Raw genomic sequence first — 10,373 nt, forward strand, 5'->3', positions numbered from 1 at the left:
ATTGACTAAATATAAGGTTACTAAAATATAACAGAGTAAAGTAATATGACATATGTTTAGAGCTGTAAATTACAGTTGCAAAGTAGATATCACGAAGAGTTTCATTATGCAGAGGCTAATCAAAGACTTGAACACATCGTCAGGAAAAGTGGTAGAGAGCAGGACACAAGAATAAATTACAAAGAAGTTTGACTAAAAGAAAGATGACGGTGGGCTGCGTGTTCTGAGGGGAATGTTTTCAGATGGGCACAGATGGCTTCTTGATCCAAACTAACGTGGTGATTTTGCTCATTCAGAAGCATTGTTCAAAACCCGGTTGAAGGACGGAATTTGGGGCTCCCCAAGATCTGTGATCAATCCCATATATGAAGTTCTCCTAACCTGAAAGGGGCGCGCATCAGTTTATTTTTTATCAGTATAAATTTGCTGTCAAGTCCCCAAAATGAGGCACCAGTGATGAAAAAAGTTGTTTCATTAGCAAAGCAAGATTTGTGCAATTTTTTGAAAACAAGCGGAAACACTTAAATTTACAACCGCCGAAATAGCTCAGTTGGGAGAGCGTTAGAATGAAAATCTAAAGGTCCTTGGTTCAATACCGGGTTTCGGCAAATTTTATTCAGTTTGTCCCGTTAAGAATGCCCGTTTGGGAAAGTTTACATTGCGATTCTTCGGCATAATGCTGTTTCAATCACGCAAGCACAATGTATTGTTTCGAATGACTTGAAGATCATGATGAATTTTGATAAATATGCAGCAAATCGACAAAGATCCATTCAATTTTATACTGCCAAGTTCTTCTATTGAAATTCCAGTTACTTGATGCACAAAGTGGCTCGTTGGACTAGGGTTATGATTTTCACATTGGGGTTAGTAAATGAATAAATGTACGAGAGATCCCGGGTCCAAATCCCGGACGAGCCCAATCTTTAGATGAAAATTGTCTATGTTTTCCACTCTGATTGTATTTTGATGCAAACAAACGATCCTGCTGATATCAACGCAGTAAGTATCCAATTCAAGAGTGGAAATAAGCATATGTTGCAGCGCCAGTTGTTGAGCGATATTATACAATATTTCTGTTGTTGAGAGACATACTTGATTCTTCGTGATTGATTCAATGTTCCACTCTCATTGTCCTGCCCTGCAGTTGAATATTATTGTATTATTGTTATTATTATTATCTGGAGAATGGTAATATTGCTAGCAGCAGCCATTATGGATTTTCAAAATAAATGTAAAGATGACCAAACTTAGGGAATTATTTGGGTTGCTCGCAATCAAACAACAGATATGTAATAGATGAAAAGCACTTCTCTTTCCAGATGGGCTTTGTGAAAATGCCATATGAGAGGATATTGTCTAAAATCGGTGCACGTGGAATAATGGTGGAGAAGAGCGCGTATTAAAACTGCAGCAGAGAACCCATTGGAAGCAGCTGTGAACAGAATGTAGTTGGAAAAGAGGAATGGGTCAGAGCACCCATGAGGGGTATGAGGGTTTGCTTAAGAACCCATCATGGAGAGGTACCGATACAATGAACGCCATGTGTTGGTTAAGATGAACAGAGGCGGAGAGGCAGCAGCCTACTATTCAGGGATCACCAGCCGCCCGAACCTGAAGGCCTGATAGCTCAGTTAACTGGAATATGATCAGTGCGGTCTGAGCTTGCATCCATTTGCAGGCCATATTGTTTTATTTAATAAATATGGATACATTTGTCTCGTTTATTTGGAGCTTCCTTTTTTGTCTCATTATGTGAAAGTTGCTGTAGCAAATGCAGTGATTGATACTAACTTGCAGAAGCTTAAAATATTAAGAAAATTAAGAGAATTTTTTATTGGCAATATTGACTCCTAGTTTTATTCATACAGATTACGGATCCGGTCATCCACATCTCTGCAGCCCGGATTCTCTCCTACAAAACGCTGCACAACCCTTGGACCGCCATCTTCGTCTTCGTCCCAGGGCTTCCGATCAGTCAGAGGATATAGGTCAAGATCCTTTTCCTCACCTAAGCCCTCCAGAGCCTTCCTCCTTCCTTGTGTTTTGTTTCTCGCACAGATTAATCGAAATCTTCTTTCACCAGAAGCCGCTGCTGGTTAATTCTCAAACACAAAATACTCTGACAACAATAAACTTGGCTCCAATAGCTTACTCAGGACACCAAAACATTTCAAATTGGTAAATTGGCTTCACATGGGAGCTGTCGTATGTGCGTCACAGAACGAAAATTGCACTAAAATCAAACTACATTCCAACAAAAGCCCACGAAGCTTGGATTAAAAAACCGGCAAACATCCCATCGATTCAACAGAAACAGACAAACTTATTATGCACTAGAAGTTTATCTTGGACATCAGTTTAGGTATGACTTCCCAAACAAAACTGCCAAATCGAAGATTTTTCCTTATACCCGACACGACACAATTGGAGATTGCTACTTTATCAATTCAACATACATTGTAAGGCAAAGCAACAGGAACCAAAAACCAGTGATGTTCCAGGATGAAAGGCATCAAAGGCACCGCTGGGATTTGAACCCACGATCTCCTGTTTACTGGAAAGGCGCTTTACCATGTAAGCCACGGCGCTATAGCTTTATTTCCAATTAGTTTATTTAAATCCAGGTGAATGTTGATTATTTTATTTGTCAGTGATGCTCTTCCTCAACTTCTGTCTTCAAGGACCCAGTTGGAGCAGTTTATTGGCTGCTGGTTTGAGACTGGAAGTCGGGGTCAGCTTGGAATAGTCGATTAATCTTTCCATGATCGCTATTAGAAGAAAAGGTTCTTCACTCAGTTTGGTTTACTTACAGAGAAGGAAAGTCTCGACATGTTTGTTGATTTACGATTGCCTTACGTTTTGTTACGGTATAACAAAAATACATCAGAGGTGCTCACCACAGGTCTGAAACATTTCAAGTGAAGTTCGATTCAAAAACGAACCGGAGTTCACTATTCTACTAAAACAAACATAATGGCCAGCACGGGCATTGAACTTGGCGTTAATAACACCACACTCTAACCAACTGAGCTGACATTGAAACAATCACATGATTGTTAATAATAAAAGCTGTGCACAAGTATTTACGTTGATATAGCGCCGCTAACCCGGGACAGTACAGTAGAACGCTTGTCAGTGGAATAGCATGGCACCGAGTTGATGGAAAGTGGACTGAGGCCAAATGTCCGACTGCTCACTGTCCCACAGTTTAATCGGCACCAGCCTCAGTTCTGTCAAGTGCCCAGAAACATGAGGTCCCTGATTTGCCTCACCCTACTGCTGGCTGTTTTCTCTCGTGAGTGCTATAATTCTGACAGTTTCACTGTTCCTCTGTCGCCATTAATCTGTCTGCAATGGCACAGATACAGGAAATTTCAAAATAATTCTTATTCGGTGGTTTATTTTTGCAGTTGCAGAGGCCGATGTGTTGCTGAAACAGCCGCCGTCTCTAACCGAAAAAATCGGCCAGGTCCTGAGACTGAACTGTGAAAGCAGCAATTTGATCTGAGCAGCAACTACATGAGCTGGTATATTGTCGAACAAATCTAATAGAATTTTTCTGTGAGATACCGGAGAGGGTGGATAAAGGTAGTGCAGTTGATGTAGTTTATATGGACTTTCAAAAACTACTTGACAAAGTGCCACATAAAAGACTTGCAAGAAAGATAGAAGCCCGTGGTATGAAAGTGATGTTGGCAACATGGATCCAGAACTGGCTGGGAGACAGAAAGCAAAGAAATGTGGTGAACGGCTGCTTTACTGACTGGAGGGAAGTGTACAGTGGCGTCCTCCACGGATCGGTATTAGGAACACTGCACTTCTTTATATCCATAAATTATCTGGACTTAGGCATAACAAGTACCATTTCCAAGTTTGTGGATGTCACAACGTTAGGTAGGGTAGTAAACTTTGAGGAGGATAGCAGGAAACTGCAGGCAGACATAGACAGAATGAGAAAATGGGCAGACACATGGCAGATGTTTTTCAGTGGAGAAAATCGGGGTAATGGATTTTGGTATATAGAATGAAGGGAGGCAATATAAACTGGTAACATAACCTTAAGAGGGTTAAAAGAACAGAGCGATGTGGGGGTGCAGGTAAGTGAATCCTTGAAGCTGGCAGGACATGTAGATAAAACTGTAAAAAGGGCAAATGGGATACTAGGCTTTATAAATAAGGGCATTGAGGGCACGAGTGAGGATGATATGATTAACCTAATACTGGTTAGGCCTCAGTTAGAATACTGCTCCCACTTCTGGGCACCACACTATAGGAAAGATGCTAAGGCATTGGAAATGGTGCAGAGGAGATTTACGAGAATGGTACCATGAATGAGCAGTGGATAGAAAGGCTAGGATTATTCTCATTGGAGCAGAGAAGGTTACGAGGAGACGTAACAAAGTTCTTCAAAATCATGAGGGGATTTGATAGGTTAGTAAAGGTACAAACTGTTTCCACTGGTGGGTGTGTCGGTGCCTCGAGGTCCCAGAATCAAAATACTATCCAAAAGAAGCAGAGGGGAGTTGAGAAGACATTTTTTTCACGCAGCGAATTGTTCGAATCTGGAACACATTTCCTGAAAGGGCGTTCGAGGCCTATTCGATAACTGCTTTAAAAAACGCGGTGGATGGGTATTTGAGAAGGACGCATTTGCAGGGCTATGGGGAGTAGGATTGACATTACATTGCTGTATTCAATGAGTTGGCATAAACTCGATGGGCCAAAAGGCTTCTTTTTTGCCTTACGATTCTGTGATTCTATGATTACGGTCACCCTCCTTTTTATCCTCTCGACTCACCCAACATCATTTCGGTAATGCGACGAACGGTACTGTACACAATACTCTAATTATTGTCTCAACAATAATTTCTGGAGTGTCATGAACTCCCTACTGTTATGGCTTGGTATTCATCGTTTGATATATCACAAAATTTGGTTTGTTTTTCTCACTGCCACAGAGCATTGTTGCGTGAGATTCAGTTTATTGTTACACAGAAAACCCAGTGCCATTTTTTTCTCCATCAATGTTATTTTCCTTCCGATCAAATAATAGCTATTGTGTTCCCATATGAAGTTCTTTATATTTTTCCACAATGAGCTTAATCTGCCACTGTTCTGCCCAATTCCAAAGCTTGTTCAAAATCCTACTGTCACCTATCTTGTTCAGATTTGCAAACTACTACCTTCATTAGGTAATTGTCACATGTAAACGTAGCCACTGTGCTCGTGACTCCTTGTTCCAGATAATTCAACAACAGAGGTCCAAAAGCAAAGCCTTATAGTACTCTAGTAATATTTTCCCAGTCAGATGACATTCTTCGTTTTACCATCCTCTGGTCTCTGGTCAAACAATTGGATATCCATCATAATGTAAGCGAAACACAGACAGAGGGACATACACACAGACAAAGAGAGACATGCATGCAGACAAATAGAGGGAGAAACTGACGCGAGAGGGAGAGAGAGTGATCCAGCGCTTCATCGAATTGTCCCAAATTGGGGATTGAACACACAAAATGCTGATTCAAGAGGTGCGAATGATGCAACTAATCTAAGCTGACACGCTAATGCTTAGCAGCTGAAACCGCAATTGATACCACAATCTATTTAATGTAAGGAATTCATATTGGAATTATCTCGCACACAAAATAAACAGTCAATTCACTTCACAATATATTTGCGAAGCGTTTCGAGAAGTTCCAAAGGCCTGATGAATCGCTTTATAAAAGTCAAGGCACTTTATTAATTCTGTGGGGTTATTATTCTGAAACATTTCCTCATAGCTCGATGATCTGCAACAGTGCCTTCACTGGGGTCCCAAAGCCTTGTTTCTTGTCATCCTGTTCGTAACACACTCCAGAATTAGTTCAAGGAGAGTGCGAGTCTCCAGTGAGAGAGTGTGCCTTCAATTTCATACACTGTGTGGTTTACATTATTCTTATTATTACATATAATAATTTGTGAATGGCTACATACGTTGACCACTGTTTCTGCTTTGGATATTTTGATAAAAGCAAACAGCATTTACATAGTATTCTGAACACAGGGTGGCTTCTCGATGTCGAAACCGTGGCGATAGGATTCCGCATGGATGCCATAACAAGTTGCTAAAAATAAATAATTTACGTAAGTTGCACCGCTCAGGGAGAGCACATGTTTTCCACATGGCTGAATCTCGTTCGTCATCATGTAATAAATCTTCTGAGTCAAGCGTTCACGTTGGTATAAATCAGGCTGTGTTTTTCGCTATTCAATCTCATATAGTTATTCTGATCTCTTGTCTGTACCGAGCGGAGGTACCATCGGTTCTCTGTCGAGATGACAATTGCGCCAATACACAGGATAGAAAACATTTACTATCCGGTTCTCGCTGCCTTTGGAGTTCCTGGCAAGTTGTTTAACTTAATCGTTAGTTAGACGAGTTTGCAGTAAAGTTTGCAGCCTGACTCAGTTGGTAGCACTTTCTCCTCTGAATCAGAAAGATGTGGTTTGCAGACCCCGACCCGTTGATCTTTGCTGTAGGAGCCGCGATTTGTATATGTATTTAACAAGTAAAGTCCTACTTGATCCTTCAGATATCAATGATCCTGTGGCACAATAAAAGAAAGGGGGGATTTGTTTGGAGGTTGTTGGGCAACAACTACTTGCAAAAACCTTCGCGATATGCTTCATAATTTACTTTATATCTGTTTGTTTGCTTTTAATTGCCGCGATTGCCAGCAAATAGGCTTTTCAGTAAACTCAAATGCTTTGGGATGTTTGGACGCCGAAAGGTGGCGATGCCTCAAATGTTAGTCAGTCTGTACCGTACTATTAATATATATATATTAATGGATTCCTGTCGGTCGGTGGTAAGAGCAATAACATCGCAAGCGAGAGACCAGGGTTCAATTCCCGGGAGTGCGAAATGTTGCGAAATGGACATAGTAATCCGTACAAAAAATCCAAGTGAGTCTGTGAGACATTTTTGTTTGGAATTGACTGCCGCGATTCATCCACAAACGTACAGTCAATTCACTTTACAAAAATAATAATATTCCTCATATTTGGTATTGCACTTTGTATGTACTCCATACATCGCAAAGCGCTGCAGAGAATATAGTGCACAGAGAATTGTCTTTACACCGATAGATTAAACCCGGCAGCCATTTGCGCATTGCACTATACCACAAACAACCATGGATTTGGCGGCCAGATGTTTATTTTAATGATTATTATCCTAGGAAATGTGAACTACCAATTGACTAACAACCGGGTGTCTGCTTACTGCTCGGTAAATGGATATATCAAGTGAAGCATTTTGATATGTCTATAACAAGTGAAAAGTGTCATATCAAATGCAAGTAAAATTACTATCATGATTATATATTACACAGAGGGAAAAATCGCCACTGGTTTTATTATTTTAAACTGTGGGTTTAGCCAATGATTATCCATACGTTTGACTCATTTATTAGTGTTCTTACCTCTCAGTTATAAGTTTGCGGATTGAAGACCACAACATTACATTGAGCTGAGGGTCCGAACCGTGATAGTCGATGCTTTTGGCCTGTGTTGTTTCCTGGCAATTTACCCACAATTTTAAATTGTAAAACTCTGTGCGTTTGGCTGCCGCATTTCGCCCACAAAATATACAGTTAATTCACTTTCAGGTTATTTTGTGAACCTATTTTAGACCTCACAACGAAACGTTAAAGCGTTGCATCGAACGCAAGCATTTCTATTAATTATTATTAATAATTTTATAATTAATGAGGGCCGGATGACAGCCACATATGCAACAGTTTATGATTGTCTTTCCGAAACATAACCTGTAAGAATTATATAGAAATCATATGTTTAGAATTGTGTACCTTTATTTGATAAACAATTCAACCTGTAGATAGGCAGTAAAAATAATCCAAATTGTCAAACTATAATACCTACAGCGATGAGAAATCTACTTCTGTGTGTCTCTGCCTGTCTTTTACTCTCTCTCTATCTCTGTCTCTTTCTCTTTCACCCTCTCTCTCTCTCTCTCTCTCTATGTCTGCGTGTATGTCTGTACCTTTCTTTGTCTGCATGTAGTTTTGTATCCCACACTATATCAATATGTGTGTCTCTCTCTACCTATGTAGGTCTGTCTATGAGGATCTCTCCATCTCTCTGTCTGTTTGTGTGATATTTTCTATGTATATCGCCCTGTCAGTTGATATCTCTGTATCTGAATCCATCTCTGTATATCTGTTTAACACTCAGTCAGACAGTGCTTGTCGCTATCGCTGTGATTCTCTGATTTCTCTGTCACTGCATTGCTCAGTAATTATGTATGACTTCATGTGTATTTCTCTCGTGCTGTCTGCTGTGCCTCTCTCTGTCTCTGTGCGTATATTTTTCTGTCTGTGTCTCTGTTTCTCTATCTGGGTGTGTATCTCTCTCTGTGTCTGGGTGTTTATCGCTGCGTGCGTTTGTGTTTCCCTCTCTCTCTCTCTTTGAATCTCTCTCTCACGCTGTCCATGATTGTGTTTCTTTCTCCACCGGTCTCTCTCTCTCATTCTTTCTGATAACGATGATTCTTTTTTGCGCATTGTTTTTGCGTCTCTCTGTGTCTGTCTGTGTCAGGGAATCGCTCTTCTGTTATCCGTTTAGAAATGATTGACAATTTCTGCTGAATTTGTTTTTCTGTTTTTACTACCGGGAGAGACCACACATACACACAGCGAAACAGCGTTCGAGGGCACAAGCAACATTTATGTGTTTCCGATCGAGAAACACAACCCGTAGGAGTATAGAAACCCTGCATTAAAACTGTATCATTTTAATGCAGTTTCACTCCATTTCAGTTACGATACAGACTCTAAACGGGCAATGTAAAAATCATACAAATTTTAAAATAATGATAGAATCCCTGACAAGATATCTCTCTTTGCTTCTGTTCTAACAGCTTCTACCATTGTCTGTCTCTAACTTGCGCGTTATCTCTGTACGAGTTCGTATCAAGTGCTCCAAGTCGCTTGAAGGGCTCTATATAAATCCAAGTGATTGTTGCATCTATCTCTCTCTCTGTCTGTTTGTCTCTGTATCTTTCTGTCTGCGTGTATCGATACCTGTCTCTCTCTTTCCCTGTTTTGGTACCTTTGCATGTCAGGCATTTGCGAGTCAGGTTTTGTGCGATCACACATCGAATCCATTAGGTTAGATTTTGAGGTGGGAGAGAAAGTCAACTGTTCTTCATTCAGAGAGTCACTGCTTTCGATTTCTTGATACTTTATTGATTGAAGCGACTTGCTAAGTAAATGCAAGTTGTTGTATTGTTGTGATGGGCATTTCTCTGTCTCTCTCTCTCTCTCCAGCAAACCTGGTGTCGATTGTAATCCTGTCTCGTGGGCGGTGTGGACTCTCCAAATGTATCTCTCGCTATCTGGTGGCCATGTCCACAGCAGATCTGTTCGTGATTATCACATCAGTGGTTTTCTATCGAGTAATTCTTCCTCATTTCCCGAATTCATTCCTGTCCATCACACCTATTTGTGCGCTCCTTATAATACTGGCTGCTTCTACAACGTCAATCTCTGTCTGGTTAACTGTGGCTTTCACCTTTGATCGATATGTGGCCATTTGTTGCCAAAATCTGAAAACAAAATATTGTTCAGAAAAAACTTCTGTTACAGTTATAGCGGTATTGAGTGCGCTGTGCGTTGTGATAAACATTCCCTGGGGTTTTATAGTTGAACCAAAGCACATAATTAACGATATACCGTGGGGTTGCGAACCTAAAGTAAGCTATTTCACTTCTCCAACTTGGGCAGCGTTTGACACAATTAATTATATTTTAACCCCAATTCTCCCATTCGTTATGATTTTGCTGCTCAACCCCCTGACTGTCAGGCACATACTGGTGGCCAGTAGAGCCCGCAATAGATTGCGGGGACACAGCAATAGCGACAAGAATAGAGGAAAGAGTGACAGTGATCCGGAGATGAAGAACCGAAAAAAATCCATCGTTTTACTGTTTGCTATTTCCACCAGTTTTATATTATTATGGATGACATATGTTCTATATTTCTTGTATTGGAGGATTTCTGAAACATATGACGTTACAAGCCCTGATGACCCGATGTATATGACCTTGCACACTGGTTACATGCTGCAGCTTTTGAGTTCCTGCACAAACACTTGTATTTACGCGGCTACACAGACGAAATTCAGGGAGGAACTCAGCAAAGTGGTGACTATTCCTTTCCTTCTAATTGTTAGATTATTTCATTTGCAAAAGTAGTTTGCGGCTCTGATAACCTGATCGATGAACAGAAACCTATAAAGCGCCACACTGTCTGTACAAAGCCCCGTTAGGGTCAGAGATAGAGGAAAGCTCCATCCAACCTGACCAT

The 10,373-nt window shown here is 40.6% G+C and overlaps 1 non-coding gene across 1 annotated transcript; it reads left to right on the top strand.

Annotated features, from left to right (window-relative positions):
• The first annotated feature begins 535 nt into the window (after nt 1-535).
• On the top strand, nt 536-608 carry trnaf-gaa. Its single transcript has one exon. It is a non-coding gene; the product is annotated as a tRNA-Phe (tRNA).
• Nucleotides 609-10,373: the final 9,765 nt, after the last annotated feature.

The sequence above is a fragment of the Callorhinchus milii genome, unplaced genomic scaffold, assembly GCF_018977255.1.
Source record: "Callorhinchus milii isolate IMCB2004 unplaced genomic scaffold, IMCB_Cmil_1.0 Scaffold760, whole genome shotgun sequence".
NCBI lineage: Eukaryota > Metazoa > Chordata > Chondrichthyes > Chimaeriformes > Callorhinchidae > Callorhinchus > Callorhinchus milii.